The following is a 21211-nucleotide window of genomic DNA, read 5'->3' on the forward strand; positions in this document are numbered from 1 at the left end:
GGACCATCACAGTACATGGGAGCCGTAAGATCGCTTTGGAATGTGGAGAAGGTGATGCAGCCTATGCTGAGTCGGTTTGCGCAACAGAGGAGTTGAGGTTCTACAAAGACAATGTTGATCCGGCGGATATGACCTCTTTGAAGAAGCCAACTACAGAGCATGATTCGGCCTTGAAGTTTAAATCGGCTGATGAGACTAAGCTGGTTGATTTTGTTCCTGGCGATTCATCCCAGCAGTTTAGCATCAGCACTAACCTGGATCCGAAATAGGAAAGCGCGCTCATCGAGTTCATCCGTGAGAACCGGGACATCTTTGCATGGAAACCTTCTGACATGCCAGGTGTATCGAGGGAACTCGCTGAGCACACTCTTAATGTTGATCCCAAGTTTAAACCAGTCAAGCAGTTTCTCCACCGCTTCAGTGAAGAAAGACGCAAGGCCATTGGTGAGGAGGTAGCCAGGCTCTTGGCGGCTGGGTTTATCATTGAAGTATTTCATCCTGAGCGGTTGGCTAATCCGGTGCTAGTACTTAAGAAGAATGGCACTTGGCGTATGTGTGTGGACTACACAGATTTGAACAAGGCTTGTCCATCAGATCCTTTTGCTCTCCCTTGTATTGATCAAATCATTGATGCTATGGCGTGTTGTGAGTGTTTGAGCTTTTTGGATGCATACTCCGGTTATCATCAGATCAAAATGGCAGTTAAGGACCAGGAGAAAACAACTTTTATAACTCCGTTCGGAGCCTTCTGCTACGTATCTATGCCCTTTGGGCTCAAGAGTGCCTAGGCGACTTATCAGTGTTGTGTGCAGAATTGTCTTCATAATCAGATCGGGCGTAATGTTCATGCTTATGTGGATGATATTGTGGTGAAGTCCAGGAAGGAGGAGATATTGATAGATGATTTGAAGGAGACTTTTGATAACCTCCGGGTTTATAAGATGATGCTTAATCCGACCAAGTGTGTCTTTGGTGTACCGGCAGGCAAGCTCTTGGGTTTTTTGGTGTCTAACAGGGGCATTGAAGCTAATCCGGAGAAGATCAAGGCTATTACTTCGCTGGCTAAACCGAAGTGTGTCAATGATGTTCAACACTTGGCGGGCCGGATTGCAGCTTTAAGCCGGTTTATCAGTCGCCTTGGGGAGAAGGCCATCCCTTTGTATCAGATGCTGAAGAAGACGGATGACTTTGTCTGGAGTGATGCCACCAATGAAGCGTTTGAGGATCTAAAGCGGCAGCTAGCTGAGCCGCCTGTCCTTGCTACTCCCGTTGATAAAGAGCCCTTGTTGTTATATGTGGCTGCTAATGCCCGGGCTGTTAGTGTGGCGATTGTGGTGGAGCGCAAGGAGGCTGGAAAGGAATATCCGGTTCAACGGCCGGTTTATTATATCAGTGAGGTGCTTATTGAGTCTAAGCAGAGGTACCCACATTGGTAGAAGCTGGTGTGTGGAGTTTTTATGGCGAGCCGGAAGCTTAAACAGTATTTCCAGGGTCATCCTATCACTGTGGTCAGCTCTGCCCCTTTGGGAGATATACTCCAGAACAGGGAAGCAACTGGCCGGGTTGCCAAGTGGGCTATTGAGCTTGGACCTCACGGGTTAAAATATATGCCTCGGACGGCAATCAAATCTCAGGCGCTTGTGGATTTCATCAATGACTGGATAGAGTTACAAGCACCAGAAGAGAAGCCGAATCACACTTATTGGACTATTCATTTTGATGGGTCCAGGCAATTGGAGGGATCGGGGGCTGGAGTCATGTTAACTTCCCCACGAGGTGATAAGTTTTGTTATGTTCTCCGTTTGATGTTCCCTTGCACTAACAATGTAGCTGAGTATGAGGCTTTACTCCACGGACTTTGAATGGCTAAGGAGATGAACTTAAGACGGGTTAAGTGCTTCGGTGACTCGGGCCTGGTGGCTCAACAAGTGTCTGGTACTTGGGATTCCAAGGACCCGCTCATGGCAGCATATCGTCGAGAGGTGGATATTGTTACTGGTTACTTCAAAGGGTATCAGGTTGACCATGTGGACTGGCGAAAGAACGAAGCGGCGGACGCTTTAAGCCGTTTGGGTTCCCAACGTAAACAGGTTCCACCCAATGTTTTCCTGGATGTTTTACATAACCCGTCAGTTAAGCTACCTAAAGAGGAGGATTTGGCTGTTCCTGATCCGGACGCTCAACTGGTGGCGGCTCTTCATGTCATCCCGGATTGGACGGTCCCATATTTGGCGTATATGAACCGGGGCGAGTTACCGGAGGATGAAACTTTGGCCAGGCAGATAATCCGGTGGTCCAAGTCGATGACTGTTGTCAATGGAGAGTTACATCATTGCAGTGTGACAGGGGCATTTCAGCGTTGCGTGTCTCCTGAAGAAGGCTGTGAAATTTTGCGTGAGATCCACGAAGGAGATTGTGGTCACCACGCCGGTTCAAAGTCTCTGGTAGCCAAGGCTTTTCGTCACGCTTTCTATTGGCTGACGGCTCATGCCGATGCTGAGGATTTGGTCAAAAAGTGTGATGGCTGTCAAAAATTCTCACGACGCGCTCATGTACCGGCTCAAGAGTTGAGGATGATTCCAATCACTTGGCCGTTTGTGACTTGGGGGCTGGATATGGTTGGGCCCTTTAGGAGATCTAAGGATAAGAAGACCCACCTTCTGGTGGAGGTTGATAAGTTCACTAAATAGGTGGAGGCAGAGCCAGTCAGTAAGTGTGATGCAGCTACGGCGGTTCAGTTCATCAAGAAGGTGATTTTCCGGTTTGGTTTTCCACACAACATTATAACTAATAATGGCACTAATCTGTCCAAGGGTGCTATGAAACAATTCTGTCAACGTGAGCACATCCGGCTTGACGTATCATCAATGGCTCACCCCCAGTCTAATGGTCAAGTGGAGAGAGCCAATCAAGAGATCCTGAGAGGCATCAATCCCTGGCTCATGGTTCCTTTACAACGGACGCCGGGTTGTTGGGTGGAGGAGTTACCTTCTGTGTTATGGAGCATCAGTACCACGCCCAACAGATCTACGGATTACACGCCTTTTTTCATGGTTTACGGAGCAGAGGCGGTTCTCCCTAGTGACATCCGTCATGACTCGCCTCGTGTGGCGGCTTATGTTGAAGCTGACAATGAGAAGGCACGACAGGAAGCACTTGACCTGTTAGATGAGGAGCATGACATTGCAGCAGCTCGTTCGGCAATTTACCAGCAAGTCTGCGTCGCTATCACAACCGCCGGGTTAGAACCAGAACTTTTCAGGAAGGCGATCTGGTGCTCCGACTCATCCAGGATCAGACTGATATGCACAAGTTATCCCCGCCTTGGGAAGGACCCTTTGTGGTCAGCAAGAATCTGCATAACGGGTCATACTACCTTATCGATGTTCGAGAGCACAATGACTCACGTAAATCGGAGGAGGAGACCCACCGGCCGTGGAATATCGCTCATCTTCGGCCTTATTATACTTGAGCCACAGGCTCTTCTTATGTACATAGTCATGACAATGTATATATTATGATCAATATAATAAACTAGAGCCTCAACTAAAGCGGGGTCTCTGTTGTTTTTCTTGCATCATGTGTGGTTACATGGGGGCTTCTATTTATAAAGCGGAGTCCTGTTTACCCATTGATCCGGCTTATAAAGCCATATATATATAATCACTTGGGGGCTTGGTCGTATTCGAACCATAGCTACACCTCTTGATCGGCGTAAGGCCACCAGGGAAATCACTTGGGGGCTTCGTCGTATTAGAACCATAGCTACACCTCTTGATCTGCTTAAGGCCAACAGGAAATCACTTAGGGGCCAAAGAGAGTTTTGCAAAAGCACAACTCAAACATATTCACCCACTGAGCACAGCTCAAAATATTGCTTGGGGGCTCTTTGCTTCTCAAAGAACAAAGAGTCTACACCCTTGTGATAGGCTATCAAGCCAGGCTTGGAAGCCAGGTGCATTCACCTAAAACCCTGGGTCATCCTGCCTCTTTAAGTAAGTCACTCCGTCCAGGTAATCCTGGTATGACCCGTCGAACGTTTGACAAGTCAATCTCATAGACCCTAAACTTGTCAAAGTTAAAACGACGATTGGTTAATGTGAGGTCCATCTTAAAAGGCTTTGTAAAATGGTTTAACTCAGTGGCCTGGCAGCCCATGAAAAGCCTCGATTTTGGGTCTGGCAGCCCATGAAAAGCCTCGCAAATTTTCTTTATGCTTTTATTTGCCAAGCCTTTTTTACATTGATGAGGTTTATAATAGGGATAATTAGATGTATGCCCCTAGTTGTGTTCCACTCGTCTGTTTTACCCCTAATTCCCAAAAGTCACCGGTTCTGTCCAAGTCACTTCGATCCTCTTATGCTTTTGCCCTTTGACCGTTTGACCGTCAGTTTGAAAACTTCATAACTAATTCATACAAAATCAAAAAAATGCAAATAAGATACCAAAATGTTCAGAAAAACATCACCTATATGTCAGTGTCATTTGCATTCATGAAAAAAGTGTTGGAAAGTGCACATCCGAGTTTTAGCGCTTTTGATACCACCATGAATAGTAAACTCTAAAAAATTCAAAAAAATATGGTGGCAAAGAACGACAAGTGTTTTAAGTGCTTGCCAAGTTTCATTAGGGAACGACATTCGTGGAAGTCGTGGCAAAAAAATAATCTATTTTGGAGTGTTGATTGTTTTTTTGCCGTGGCACCCACGAATGTTATTCCCTCATGAAACTTGGCAGGCACTTAAAACATTTGTCATTCTTTGGCACCAAATTATTTTTGAATTTTTTTGAACTTTTTTAGTTTTTACTATTCATGGTGGTAGCATAAGAGCTAAAACTCGGATGGGCACTTTCCAACACTTTTTTCATGAATGCAAATGACACTGACATATAGGTGATCTTTTTTTGAACATTTTGGTATCTTATTTGCATTTTTCTGATTTAGTATGAATTAGTTATGAAGTTTTCAAACTGACGGTCAAACGGTCAAAGGGCAAAAGCATAAGAGGAGCAAAGTGATTTGGACAGAATCGGTGACTTTTGGGAATTAGGGGTAAAACAGATGAGTGGGACACAACTAGGGGCATAAATCTAATTATCCCTTTATAATATGTTATGATAAATCGGAGTTTATTGACCCGGCTTGGCTTTCAACTACAAGTTGTCAGTACATGATCAGTTATAATCCGACGTTTATTGACCCGGTCTGGTTTCGATTATAAGTCGCCAGTGGTATATATGGATAATCCGGTGTTTATCACAACCCGGTACGATTTTATCATAAACTGGCACAATATGGAAGGAGTTATCAGTACTGAAGATTGGGATTATCACCATTATTACAATAAAGTTGGCCAACCAACGATGTGATTCAATGTCACATGTATCATCTATTTCATATTTGATTATTTTCACATACAGCCTTGGTTATAAACCCTGGCTGTATATTTGGGCATCATGACCCGTCCGGCGGTAAACCGCCAGGACACTTTCAACTTCTTGTATGCAGGAACAGCTTGAATAAACCGCTATGGATTATGAACATAATATATCCTAAGCATGGCGGATTAACAGTGTCAGGCAAAATAAATATGCGCGATGGCATAGCAGACCAAGTGTTTGAACTAGCCTATTACAAGGCACTTTAATTCCCAAAAGGATAATTGTTTTCAGCAAGTGTTGCAGTACGCAGAAGGCTAAACCGGACTCCGGATCATGACTCATCACCAGGCTGACTTGACGGCTGCGGATCACCTTGCGCCGGTTCATCCTCCTCCTCTCTACCTAGTGGCTGGAAGTCAATGGTTGCCCAATCGATCCCAGTTAGGGCTTGGAATACAGCTTCATCACTTATAAGTGTGGACGGTTCAATGTCAGGGGCATAGGTATGCTTACGGATTGGCGGGATAAGATTTTGAGCGTCCGGAGTTGGTGCAGCAACCCGTTTGTTGTTGACGTCATAAATCGCATGATAGTATGACAGATTAGTTTCTTCAGCCAATTGGCAAGCCAGTGGACGCACTTCCCTGGTTATGGCTCGGAGGTCATCATTGTCAAAATATGATCCGTCTTCCTTTAAGCTTGGATACCCTTTACCCACATCCACCGGATCAAGATCAGGCACCCATGCTTTAGCCCGGGTTAGCGCGGTCAGAGCACCTGCCCTTGCAGCCGATCTTTTTAACTCTTCAACCCAGGCAGGTTGCATTGACAACCTTTCTAAGGATTCCTTGATTAAGGTTGGGGGCGGCTCGTTATGAGAAGCAGTGCATATGATCCGTTGCGCGCTGGTATATAATTGCTCTATAAGAGTATAGGCAGCCTTCAATTTCTTCTGCATGTCAGAGCCCAGATGGGTAATGCGAGTTCCTGCATCATTACAAGCATCAGTAAATCGGCAGTTGATGGGATAATATATGTTGAAAACTTAAAGTGAGGATATTTACCAAACACAACAGTGGTCATGGCATTTATCTGCCGCTTTAAACTAGTCAGCTCTTTTGCCACCAGTTTAAGGGCTGCTTCAGCATCCTCAGCTCTTTTCTGCAAAGTGTATTTCTCTAGATCCCAATCCGCCCGCTCCTTCTGGAAATTTTCGTTCAGCTTCTCCATGGCTGCTAAGGCACTGGTTAGCTCGTCTTTAGCTTTGGAGGTTTCTGCTTGCTGGGACTTAATGTTTTCTTGAAGATCAGCGGTTTGGGCTTCCTTCTTGGTCAGTTCAGCCTATAAGAGACAGACATATCATGAGTTGACAATACATATTTGAAGTACCAAGCACATAACAAGTTATACACTTGGCACTTGGGGGCTAATGCCTATTTGCTTGTTATCAAATTTTTTTACAAAGTCCCGAGCACAATATAAGTATTATTCATGGCACTTGGGGGCTAATGTATATTTGCTCAAAGTAAACATTGGTAAAAGTCCCGGTTCAACTTCGAGAGATAAACCGACCCTTGGGGACTACATAGGCGAAAGTGACAAGATTATTATTCTAAAGTCCCGGTTCATCTTAATAAGTTAAACCGGCCCTTGGGGGCTACACAAGCAAAGTGGAAGTATTCTAAAGTCCCAGTTTAGATTGATATCATAAACCGGCCCTTGGGGGCTACACAAGCAAAGTGGAAGTATTCTAAAGTCCCAGTTTAGATTGATATCATAAACCGGCCCTTGGGGGCTACTGGAATTAGTATTTGGACAAAAGAGGAACAGATATGCAGAGTTCAGCGGTAGTTACCTCATATCGTTCTTTCATCAAGTTCACTAAGCCGGCTTCATAGTCGCGGCTTGTATACAGACGGTTCAAGAAGGCAGAATGAATATCTTGGGCGTTGAGATGGGCGTAGCTTGACAGATCTGTATTCTACTTGCCTTTGTTCAGGACAAAAGCTTCTTCCTTGGCACTATGCTTTGATAAAGCGACAGGATTGCCAGGGGTGGTATGACCGAAGCCGGTAATCATAACATCATCCGCCTTGTCATCAGCAGCCTTCACTGGACTTGACGGTTTATCATCGGCCTTAACTGGGCTTGACGGTTTATCAGTGTCTTGGACCGGGCTTGTCGGTTTATCGGACTGGCTTGATGGGTCAACCTCCACTTGTTCAACAACAAGTCATAATCTTGCGGCGGCGGGTCATTAAGCATGGCGTCAGCATTTGTATCCTCCGGATCTGGAGTTTTTTCCGGTTCAATAGCTATATTGTCGTCAGCCGGTTTATTTAACCGGGCCTTCTGGCTGGGTATAGGTTTGGCACTGAGGAGAACAAACATCAAGGTCCATAAATCGGACAAATATAATATATCAAGGATAAAATTAAAAAATAACTCACCCAGGAATCGTCTTGAGGGGTGGAAGTTGTGTGGCCGTTGACTCGCCAGAGGATGAATGAGGGGTTCCCTGATAATTCGAATCAGACGGATTAAGAGGCCGTCGGAAATAACCCGCCTTGGGGTAAGAAGTATCAGGAATATAAGAGACCTCTGATCGACGTTTCTGGACTGGAGTATTCGGTAAACCGGCGGAGGTAACTACCTGGCCACTGTGCCGGGTCATGCGCCGAGCTTCATGTTGCTGCTTCTTCAAAAGAAAGTTTGGGTCCAAATGAGCTAGGGGGTGAGAAAATCTTACTTTCCGGTTTGCTTGATGGATTTTCTGTGTTGGCAGAGGATCTGAACCGGAGGAAAGAATAATTACCTCTACTTCGTCAGCTTGGCTGCCTTCAGCATCATCCTGATAATAGTCATTGTCAATGAGGTGTATGAAAAACGAACCAAGAGAGTCAAGTTCTACCTCTGAATCCGGATTATCCAGATCATCATCAACGTTTGCATCAGATGGTTCAGCATTTTTCTTCTTGGCAGGTTTTTTAGTAACCTTGGTCTTGGGGCGAGGCGTCTTGGCCGGTTTGTCCTGTGATTTCTTCTCCCAAAACAGATCATCACCCTGTCAAAGATTGACAAATTTTTCAGGGAATATTCAAAAGGAATGGGTTAAAGCAGGAGTTATATGATTCTTACAGCTGACGGTTTATTGGAAGTACAGAAGGGGTTCAGCCCTGTTTTGCTGCAGACAGCCACCGATTCATCCAATATCTTCTTAACAGCTTTAGTAACTTCAACTTCTGTTAGCTGAATGTCGATATGTCGTTGAGGATCTTTCAAATCCCCTGTGTACTCACACATTAAACCGGGGCGTCGGCTTAAAGGCAGAATGCTCTAGTAGATCCAGCAACGAACAAAATCGACGCCTGTTAATCCGTTCGCAACGAAGGCCCGAAGCTTTGAAAGCTGTGGTGCATACTTGGATCGTTCCTTGGCGTTAATACGTTGGGGAAATGGATGTGTATTGCTAAGCCGGTGAGGACGATAACCCGATAGAGGATTTTCGTCAGTTGGAGACGTATCTCAGCAGTAAAACCAAGTCTGATTCCAGTCCTTGGGGTGACTGTGATGCTTGGCATGAGGGAAGCTGACATCTTTCCTCTTCTGAATTGCCATCCCGCCAAGTTTAGTATTGGGTCCATCTGTAAATTCTGTACGACGGTTCAAGTGGAAGAAATCCCTAAACAGTTCAACTGTGGGCTCCTCTTGAAGATAAGCCTCGCAAAATACTTGGAAATTGCAAATATTGGACACAGAGTTTGGTCCAATGTCTTGAGGATGGAGTTGGAAGGTAGCAAGCACATCTCGGAAATTTTTTGATCCGGGAGGGCTAAACCCTCGACCCAAATGATCAACGAACACAATCACTTCTCCGCCCTTAGGCTCAGGAGGATTTTCCGGGCCAGGGACCCTCCAGTGGATGGCCTCCTTTTTTGCTAAAGCGCCCATGTTGACTAAGTTGTTCAATTGTTCCTCGGTAACTCGGGATGGAACCCAATTGCAGGAGTAAAATTGCTTGGCCATTTCAAGGAAAAGCTGAAAGAAAGATTGAATGCCCGTTTATGATTTAAAACTGACAAGTATAAAGCGATGCAAGATCAGAAGGAGAAGACAGATGTGGATGCACATTGTTAAACCGGAGTCTAACATTGGAGGGGTTACAAAGATAAAGGAATCGGCAGTTTAAGAGGGGACTAATGGTACCTGTCGGATTATCATTTTTAAACAAGTTAAACCGCCTACCTTGGCGTGGAAGGTGCAGATCTAAAATGTCTATGTAAGGGAAAAACAACTTTCACAGATTGATATGGTAATTTCAGATCTGCAGCGTATCAGTAAATCAAAATATATTCAGACTCGAAATACAGGTGTTTAAGTAGTTCATCAGGTTCAGATGAGTTTTTTCTATACGAAGAAGATGTTTTAAGGATGAAAAAGGGGATTATAACTGCGACTGTGTAAGAAAATGTCAGATCTGAGGTCGTCATTTACACTACGGAGATGAACAAAGAAGAACAACTTCGAACTTTGATGAACGCCGAAACCCTAATGGCGGATCTAGAGCAAGGAAAGGGGAAACTTACTGATGCTGACGGGACAGCGGAGGGGCGCCGCGTTTCTCTGGTACGTTCAGGTTGATGCAGCGGCCGAAGTTGAAGTCGAGGGTGGAGCTTGACGACGGCGGCCGCGCGTGAGGGTTAGGTCGGCGCAAGGAAGAAGAAGAAGTGAGGACGCACGGGGGGGGGGGGGGGGGCGATGAGAAGGACCCCCCCGGTCTTATTTATAAAGCGAAGGGATAAGTGACAGGCGCGAAAATCGAGGAGCCCAAAAGTGGGATATGTGACAGAGCTATCGCCTCGATTGTCGGAGGCTCATTAATGGAGGTGAGATATACAATTTTTAATAACAAGTGACGTCATGGCGGTTTATTACAATCTTGGAGGATGACGTCATGGCGGATTACAAGGATATGCGAAGGCGCTAAAAGGGGAATTTTCCTAAGTATTGAAGATTGACATGAACAGGTTCAAATCAATCTGGGGCCTAATGTTGGGGATATTACTATTGAGTATAAATCGGCCAGGAGAGGCCGGGTTATACCCATAAAGAGTAATTCATATTAAAGCCCACGAAGACAAGGAATATGGCGCTTTACAGGGGAGATTTAACATGAAGGCCCAGGGCCCAAGGGCGGATTAAGGCCTGTAGACATAAACCGCCATTGATATGTAACTTGTGTTGTAAGATAGGAAAGGGTAAAAACCGAGCCGGACACGTTTATGAGCCGGCCTCGGGATTCTGTAAACCGACGGGCGTCAACCTATGTATATAAAGGGACGACCCGGCGGCGGTTTAGGGACAAGAAACAACAACTCGAGAGCCAGGCATAGCGGATTCGCTCCCTGGTCATCGAAACCCTAGCAATTCCACATCAACTGGATTAGGCCTTTACCTTCACCGCAAGGGGCCGAACCAGTATAAACTCCCTGCTTCCTTTGTCCGCTTTAACCCCTTTAAGCTAACCCGTCGCGATGGCTCCACGACTAAGTCCTTTCACTAGGACATCTGCCGTGACAAAACCACGACCCGACCCAAATCCACCTCCTTCAAACCAGCAGAAGAAATAGTCAAATTCCAAGTCCATCCAACAGACCCCAACAAGACAGCATCTATCGGGGCACAACTCGACCCAATGTTCGATGCCGTGCTACGTGAGTTACTGCGTGAAAACTGGGACATATTCGCCTGGCACCCTTCTGACATGCCAGGAATCCCACGCAGGCTAGCCGAACACAGCCTCAATATCTTAAAAGGATATAAACCGGTCAACCAAACACTGCGGCGTTTTTCCAAACCCAAACGACAAGCTATGGGAGAAGAGCTAGCCAAGTTACTCGAAGCCGGATTCATTAGAGAAATCAAACACCTAGACTGGCTAGCAAACCTGGTGATGGTACCAAAGAAGGATAAATCCTGGCGCCTATGCGTCGATTTCAAAGACCTCAACAAGGCCTGCCCTAAGCATCCCTTCCCCCTCCCTCGCATCGATCAGATCATTGACGCAACCGCAGGACACGATTCACTGTTTCCTCGACGCGTACTCCAGATACCATCAAATCAAGATGAAGGAGTCCGATCAGGCCGCAACGGCATTCATTACCCCATATGGGCCTTTTTGCTTCAACACTATGCCTTTCGGGCTCAAAAATGCTGGCGCCACCTACCAACGCATGATTCAGACATGCTTGGAGAAACAGATCGGCAAGACAGTTGAAGCATATGTGGACGACGTCGTCATCAAAACTAAACACGTCGAAACACTTATAGACGATATACGTCTCACATTTGACAACCTCCGCGCATATGACATTAAGCTCAATCTGGAAAAGTGTGTTTTCGGTGTCCCCGCTGGAAAACTGCTGGGCTTCATCAATTCCAATAGAGGACTTGAAGCAAATCCAGCCAAAATCCGAGCTTTGTCTAAGTTGGCTACGCCAACGGACCTTAAACAGGTCCAAAAACTCGCCGGTTGCGTGGCAGATTTAAGCCGCTTTATCTCCAGATTGGGAGAAAAGGCATTGCCACTCTATCGCCTTCTACGACGCACCGATCACTTCGAGTGGACGGATGCGGCAACGGCTGGACTGGAAGAAATAAAGGCCCTTCTAGCAAGCAACCCAATCCTGGCCGCGCCGGGCGTCGGCGAACCCATGTTATTATACATATCGGCAACACACCAGGTTGTGAGCGCCGTGCTCGTCGTTGAACGAGAACAGGACGGACACAAATTCCCGCTTCAGAAGCCAGTATATTACGTATCCACTGTCCTCACACCATGCAAATCCCGGTACCCTCATTATCAAAAGATAGCATACGCGGTCTTCATGGCATCTCGGAAGCTACGACACTACTTCCAGGAGTGTTCGATCACGGTGGCTTCTGAAGTACCACTCAATGACATAATAAACAACCGCGATGCTACGGGCCGGATTGCTAAATGGGCCATTGAGCTCCTTCCATTTGACATAACATACAAACCGCGTTGAGCCATTAAATCCCAAGTACTGGCTGACTTCGTCGACGAATGGACACAGGCCGAACTCCCTAAAGAGTACGACACATATTCCAACTAGGTCATGTATTTTGATGGTTCCAAAATGTTGGCAGGATTAGGAGCGGGCGTCGTTTTAACGTCCCCCACTGGATATGTAGTCCATCACGTACTCCAAATATTATATACAGACTCCAACAACGCAGCCGAATACGAGGCATTATTGCATGATCTTCGGATGGCCGTCTCCATGGGCATACAATGCCTAGAAGTGCGCGGGGACTCAAACCTCGCTATATCTCAAATAAATGGAGATTTTGACGCCAAAGATCCGAAGATGGCGGCTTATCGCAATGCCGTCCTGAAAATGTCGGCTCGGTTCGAGGGGCTCGAGTTTCATCACGTGGCTTGAGAAAGTAATCAAGCGGCGGACGTCCTTGCTCGCATTGGCGCCAAGAGCGACCCCGTCCCACCTAACATCTTTCTAGAAAGGCTTTTTAAGCCATCCGTGGTGTGGCAAGGGGAGAGCGGCAACACCAGCCCGGATCCGAACACAACCCCAGATTCCGAACACACCGATATCATCGGGGGCTCAGCCACCGAAATAACACCGTCGACCCATATCATTATGGCAGTAATTGCCCCATGGACTGAACCCTTCTTGGCCTACCTTAATAGGAAAGAACTCCCTGAGGATCAGAACGAGGCCCGCCGCATTGTCCGGCGTTCGAAGGCCTACAAGGTTCACGACGGAGAGCTCTACAAGAAAAGCGCTACCAGAGTCCTTCAAAGATGTATCTCCGAGGAGGAGGGGCGGCAGCTCTTGGATAAAATTCATGCCGGTCTCGGCGGCCACCATGCCGCAGCTCGGGCCCTTGTTAGCAAGGCCTTTCGTACATGTTTTTATTGGCCGACGGCCCGGGCAGACGCGTAGGACCTTGTCCAACGTTGTGTCGGATGCCAGCTTTTCGCCAACCAGAGCCATATGCCACCCACCGCTCTGCAAGCAATCCCCATCACTTGGCCTTTTGCGGTCTGGGGGCTTGATATGGTCGGACCCCTTAAAGGAGGAAGCCATAAGAAAAAATATATGCTGGTCATGGTGGATAAATTCACTAAGTGGATAGAGGCCAAACCAGTTAAAACGGCCGAAGCCGGACCAGTGATAGACTTTATATCCGGCATTGTGCACCGTTATGGTGTTCCACACAACATCATCACCGACAACGGCTCCAACTTCACAGCCGATGAGGTGAAAAATTGGTGTGCCAATCTGGGCATTAAGCTCGATTACGCCTCCGTCTATCACCCGCAAACAAATGGTCAAGTCAAACGGGCCAATGGTCTTATTATGAGCGGCATCAAACCCAGGCTGGTGCGATCTTTGAAGGAATTAGACAAGCACTGGGTTGAGGAGCTCGACTCCGTACTCTGGGGGCTGCAGACCATGCCCAATCGCACTACCGGATACACACCTTTCTTCATGGTGTACGGCGCAGAGGCTATGCTACCCTCGACATTATTCATGACTCACCTCGAGTGCGCATGTACGAAGAGAGAGAGGCCGAGCTCGATCGGCAGGACAGCCTAGACGCCCTGGAGGAGGAGCGCGACGTTGAAAAAGCCCGTTCCGCATTTTATCAACAACAGGCCCGCAGATATCACAGGAGAGAAGTACGGGCCAAGACTTATAATGTTGGCGAACTCGTTCTACGCTTGCCGGAGAATAAAAAGGACAAACTCAAGCCCAAATGGGAGGGTCCCTTCATCATTGACGAAGTTCTCACTAGAGGAGCGTACCGCCTGCGTGATGCGTCAGACAATCGCCTCGAGCCGAACCCTTGGAACGCGGCCAGACTCTGAAGATTCTATGCCTAGCGCCGAACTCTTTGTTCGTTTCCTTATCCTTATTGTTCCCATTGCTTTTTTCCTCTATTTTTGCTTTTTACTTTTTATTAGCCTGAAAGCTTTTTGTGTGGCTCAACCGTGCACCTGTGACATACACATACTCAAATATGTACGTCCATTATGCCTGGGGGCTTCTTTGACAGAAGTTTGTTAATATTATTTTTTGAGCATCAAGCTCATCACATATGCGCGTTTTCCCCATATGTACCTTTTCTTCACCATTATATGCATCGATATGACTTAATTTTGGCCAAGCTGGGTTGCCTGGCTCTTGTGCTTATGCCCTACGTTCCCGTTAGTTCGGCTAGGGCATAAAGGGAGCACCTCTGCGATTGTTACAGCCGGGTCATCCGGACGTGTACCTCAGACTGGGTGAAGCCGAAAGCTAGCGTTCTTAAGGGAATATTCGGTCGGTGGATTAAAGATGTTTTTGCTTTCACCCCATCGTGAACCCCTAGATGTTACTTATACTGCGATTGTTCCAATCACAGTCCAGACATGCATCTTTACGCATGCACACCCAGGGAAAGGAACCCTTAACGGAACTATTCTCTTTGGAAGATGTTTCTTACAATCATAGTGTAATATAACATAACTAGCCGGATACAACTTGTCTGTTCAAGCAACTATGACCCCTACGCCTAGTTTCCACGCATACCCCGATCTATTTTACCGCTCAGGTATTTGGAAACACTCTGCACCTTCGAGTTCAGAGGTCGAAGTGAAAAGGTCTGCCATGACAATCGTTTTACAATTCAGCTAGAAGGAAAATACATAGTCACTTGGACTCAAAAATTTCCTCCTCTATACCGTCCAGCAGGCTATGTAACTTACATTCCTGCTAGGAATACCGGGCGGCTTCTTCTACCTGGTCATACACCAAATTTACAGGCACTTCTTTCCCATCTGACCCTAGAGGTCCGACTCGGGCCATGCGATTCGGATCAAGCTTGGTATACCGTGTTTTCACCATGGCCCAGGCCTCTCACGCACCCTCCCGGCAGGCTGATATTTTCCATAATCGGATACGCCGCCGCGCTCCCTTGAATAGCTCTACAAGCTCCTCCATATTTCTTGGAGGGGAGGCGGATGGCCATAAGGCCTTGGCAACACTCCGCATTGCCTGCCGAGCTTGCTCGTGCATTTGGGACAGCCCTTGCAGTAGATCGCTCGACAATCCGGATACCTCCTCTTCGGGATGGCCCGTTAGCATACCTACAAACATAGCTTTGTCAGATCCCTTCATCTCCGAATTACTATAAGGTAAAGTTCGGTCACATACTGAATATGCCGCCTCGCAGCCTATTATTTTATTTTACGGAGTCAGCCAGCTGGGCCCGCACATCTTTCAGCTCTTCGCCCAGCTGGGTGTTCAAATCTTGGAGTTAGTTTTTCTCCTCCCTGGCTCGGGTCAGCACTCGCTCGCCCGCGGCGTGTAGTCTTTTGGCCTCTTTCTCTCCCGCATGTGCGGTTTTCAGCTTCTCCTCCAGTTGATCTGACGATCCTGTCATGAGATAAGCAACAGTGTTAGCATAACTGGTATATAATTATTAATTCTCGATGGAGGGAAATATTACTAGAAGACACCTTCTTGGTCTTTTCCAGTTCGGCAGTAGCAGCAGTTAGCTGTGTCCGACAGTTTTTTAGCTCTTGGGCTAGTAGGATGTTCTTCTCTGTAAGAACCTAGTTGTACAACGATCCTTAAATCAGTTGGGCCAACTACTTCAAGTCTCGGGGGCTACTGGCATATGGTTAGCATATTCAGACAAATTAAACTTACCTGTACATCTTTTAAATGCTGCTCCGTGGCCCTCTTAAGACCTCTTGAGCAGCCCGGGTGTATGCATCGGCTGAGCTGAAGGCACCGAATTCCTCTTTTGAGAAGCGAGGATCTCGTAAAACGGCCCTCCGGCACTGATGATTCATGGCGCTCTCCACTTCCGAGTTCGTAACAGACATATCTTCCGAGCCCTCAGCCGAAGTACAGTCCGGCGTCGCCCCCATATCGACCCCCGTCTCCCCGGCTGGGACCGGATCCCGGGTGTTGGGAGTGCGACTGGCCGGATCCCCAGACATAGTCCGGCCCCCTACCTCGTGCCCTCCTGGTTGATGTCTTGATGTAGGGTCCAAGTCCTCTGGATCACGTTCGTTCCAAAAATCACGTTCCCGAAGGTTTCATTCCGTTTGGACTCCGTTTGATATTCTTTTTCTGCGAAACTCTGAAATAGGCAAAAAACAGCAATTTTGGGCTGGGCCTCCAGTTAATAGGTTAGTCCCAAAAATAATATAAAAGTGTATAATAAAGCCCAATAATGTCCAAAATAGAATATAATATACCATGGAATAATCAAAAATTATAGATACGTTGGAGACGTATCAAGCATCCCCGAGCTTAATTCCTGCTCGTCCTCGAGTAGGTAAATGATAAAAATAGAATTTTTGATGTGGAATGCTACCTCGCATAATTTCAATGTAATTCTTCTTAATTGTGGTATGAATATTCAGATCCGAAAGATTCAAGACAAAAGTTTAATATTGACATAAAAATAATAATACTTCAAGCATACTAACTAAGCAATCATGTCTTCTCAAAATAACATGGCCAAAGAAAGTTATCCCTACAAAATCATATAGTCTGGCTATGCTCTATCTTCACCACACAAAGTATTTAAATCATGCACAACCCCGATGACAAGCCAAGAAATTGTTTCATACTTTTGATATTCTCAAACTTTTTCAATCTTCACGCAATACATGAGGGTGAGCCATGGACATAGCACTATATGTGGAATAGAATGGTGGTTGTGGAGAAGACAAAAAGGAGAAGATAGTCTCACAAAAACTAGGCGTGTCAACGGGCTATGGAGATGCCCATCAATAGATATCAATGTGAGTGAGTAGGGATTGCCATGCAACGGATGCACTAGAGCTATAAGTATATGAAAGCTCAACAAAAGAAACTAAGTGGGTGTGCATCCAACTCGCTTGCTCCAGAAGACCTAGGGCATTTTGAGGAAGCCCATCATTGGAATATACAAGCCAAGTTCTATAATGAAAAATTCCCACTAGTATATGAAAGTGATATCATAGGAGACTCTTTATCATGAAGATCATGGTGCTACTTTGAAGCACAAGTGTGGTAAAAGGATAGTAGCATTGTCCCTTCCCTCCTTTTCTCTCATTTTTTTATTTGGGCCTTTTCTTCTTATTTTTTGGCCTCCTTTTTTTCGTCCGGAGTCTCATCCCGACTTGTGGGGGAATCATAGTCTCCATCATCCTTTCCTCACTTGGGACAATGCTCTAAAAATGATGATCATCACACTTTTATTTTCTTACAACTCAATACTTAGAACAAAAATATGACTCTATGTGAATGCCTCCGGCGGTGTACCGGGATATGCAATGAATCAAGAGTGACATGTATGAAAGAATTATGAACGGTGGCTTTGCCACAAATATGATGTCAACTATATGATCATGCAAAGCAATATGACAATGATGGAGTGTGTCATAGTAAACGGAACGGTGGTAAGTTGCATGGCAATATATCTCGGAATGGCTATGGAAATGCCATGATAGGTAGGTATGGTGGCTGTTTTGAGGAAGGTATATGGTGGGTGTATGATACCGGCGAAAAGTGAGCGGTATTAGAGAGGCTAGCAATGGTGGAAGGAAGAAAAGTGCGTATAATCCATGGACTCAACATTAGTCATAAAGAACTCATATACTTATTGCAAAAATATAAAAGTTATCAAAGCAAACTATTACACGCATGCTCCTAGGGGGATAGATTGGTAGGAAAAGACCATCGCTCGTCCCCGACCGCCACTCATAAGGAAGACAATCAATAAATAAATCATGCTCTGACTTCATCACATAACGGTTCACCATACGTGCATGCTACGGGAATCACAAACTTTAACACAATTATTTCTCAAATTCACAACTACTCAACTAGCATGACTCTAATATCATCATCTCCATATCTCAAAACAATTATCAAGCATCAAACTTCTCATAGTATTCAACACACTCATAAGAATTTTTTTTACTAATCTTGAATGCCTATTATTATTAAAGCAAATTACCATGCTGTTTTGTAGGACTCTCAAAATAATATAAGTGAAGCAAGAGAGAACAATAGTTTCTATAAAACAAATCCACCACCGTGCTCTAAAAGATATAAGTGAAGCACTAGAGCAAAAACTATATAACTCAAAAGATATAAGTGAAGCACATAGAGTATTCTAATAATTTCCGAATCATGTGTGTCTCTCTAAAAAGGTGTGTACAGCAAAGATGATTGTGGTAAACTAACAAATAAATACTCAAATAATACAAGACGCTCCAAGCAAAACACATATCATGTGGTGAATAAAAATATAGCTCCAAGTAAAGTTACCGATGGAAGTAGACGAAAGAGGGGATGCCTTCCGGGGCATCCCCAAGCTTTGGCTTTTAGGTGTCCTTAGATTATCTTGGGGTGCCATGGGCATCCCCAAGCTTAGGCTCTTGCCACTCCTTGTTCCATAATCCATCAAATCTTTCACCCAAAACTTGAAAACTTCACAACACAAAACTCAGCAGAAAATCTTGTGAGCTCCGTTAGCGAAAGAAAACAAAAGACCACTTCAAGGTACTGTAATGAACTCATTCTTTATTTATATTGGTGTTAAACCTACTGTATTTCAACTTCTCTATGGTTTATAAACTATTTTACTAGCCATAGATTTATCAAAATAAGCAAACAACACACGAAAAACAGAATCTGTCAAAAACAGAACAGTCTGTAGTAATCTGTAACTAACGCAAACTTCTGGAACTCCAAAATTCAGCCAAAATAGGACGACCTACAAAATTTGTTTATTGATCAGCAGAAATTGGAATCAATATTTTATCACGTTCTGGTGATTTTTAAAAATTGTTTTTGTGAACAGAAAGTTTCTGGAATTTACAGCAAGATCAAATAACTTTCATCCAAGAAGATCCTATAGGTTTAACTTGGCACAAACACTAATTAAAACATAAAAAGACATCTAACCAGAGGCTAGATCAAATATTTATTCCTAAACAGAAGCAAAAAGCAAAAAAAAACTAAAGATAAAATTGGGTTGCCTCCCAACAAGCGCTATCGTTTAACGCCCCTAGCTAGGCATAAAAGCAAGGATAGATCTAGGTATTGCCATCTTTGGTAGGCAATCCATAGGTGGCTCTCATAATAGATTCATAAGGTAATTTTATTTTCTTTCTAGGGAAGTGTTTCATGCCTTTCCTTAACGGAAATTGGAATCTAATATTCCCTTCCTTCATATCAATAATTGCACCAATCGTTCTAAGGAAAGGTCTACCAAGAATAATAGGACATGAAGGATTGCAATCTATGTCAAGAACAATAAAGTCTACGGGCACATAGTTCCTATTTCCAACAATAAGAACATCATTAATTCTTCCCATAGGTTTCTTAATAGTGGAATCCGCAAGGTGCAAGTTTAGAGAGCAATCATCAAAATCACGGAAACCTAATAAATCACATAAAGTCTTGGGAATCGTCGAAACACTAGCACCCAAATCACACAAAGCATAGCATTCATGATCTTTAATTTTAATTTTAATAGTAGGTTCCCACTCATCATAAAGTTTTCTAGGGATAGCGACTTCCAACTCAAGTTTTTCTTCATAAGATTCCATCAAAGCATCAACGATATGTTTGGTAAAGGCTTTATTTTGACTATAAGCACGAGGAGAATTTAGCACGGATTGCAACAAGGAAATACAATCTATCAAAGAGCAATTATCATAATTAAATTCCTTGAAATCCAAAATAGTGGGTTCATTAATATCTAATGTTTTGATCTCTTCAATCCCACTTTTATCAATTTTAGCATCAAGATCTAAAAACCCCGAATTTCTGGAACACCTTCTAGGTAAAGGTGGATCATATTCAGTCCCATCATTATCAAGATTCATATTGCAAAACAAAGATTTAATAGGGGACACATCAATAACTTTTAGATCTTCATCTTTATTTTCATAGAAATTTGAAGAACACGCTTTCACAAAGCAATCTTTCTTAGCACGCATCCTAGCGGTTCTTTCTTTGCACTCATCAATGGAAATTCTCATGGCTTTGAGAGACTCACTGATATCATGCTTAGGAGGAATAGATCTGAGTTTCAAAGAATCAACATCAAGAGAAATTCTATCAACGTTCCTAGCCAATTCATCAACTTTAAGCAATTTTTCTTCAAGCAAAGCATTGAAATTCTTTTGCGAATTCATAAATTCCTTAACACTAGTCTAAAATTCAGAGGGCATCTTATTAAAATTTCCATAAGAATTGTTGTAGGAATTACCATAATTATTAGAGGAATTACTAGGATAAGGCCTAGGATTAAAGTTTCCTCTATACGCGGTGTTACCAAAATTATTCCTACCAACAAAATTCACACCCATAGGTTCATTATTATTCTCAATCAAAGTAGACAAAGGCATATCATTAGGATCAGAAGAAACACTTTTATTAGCAAATAATTTCATAAGTTCATCCATCTTTCCACTCAAGACATTAATTTCTTCTATCGCATGCACTTTTTTATTAGTAGATCTTTCAGTGTGCCATTGAGAATAATTAACCATAATATTATCTAGGAGTTTAGTAGCTTCTCCTAAAGTGATTTCCATAAAAGTGCCTCCCGCGGCCGAATCTAAAAGATTTCTAGAAGCAAAATTCAATCCGGCATAAAAAAATTGTATAATCATCCACAAATTCAAACCATGCGTAGGGCAATTATGTATCATTAATTTCATCCTCTCCCAAGCTTGTGCAACATGTTCATGATCAAGTTGCTTAAAATTCATAATATCGTT

This window comes from Aegilops tauschii, chromosome 6 (genome assembly GCF_002575655.3).
Source record: "Aegilops tauschii subsp. strangulata cultivar AL8/78 chromosome 6, Aet v6.0, whole genome shotgun sequence".
Taxonomy (NCBI): Eukaryota; Viridiplantae; Streptophyta; class Magnoliopsida; order Poales; family Poaceae; genus Aegilops; species Aegilops tauschii.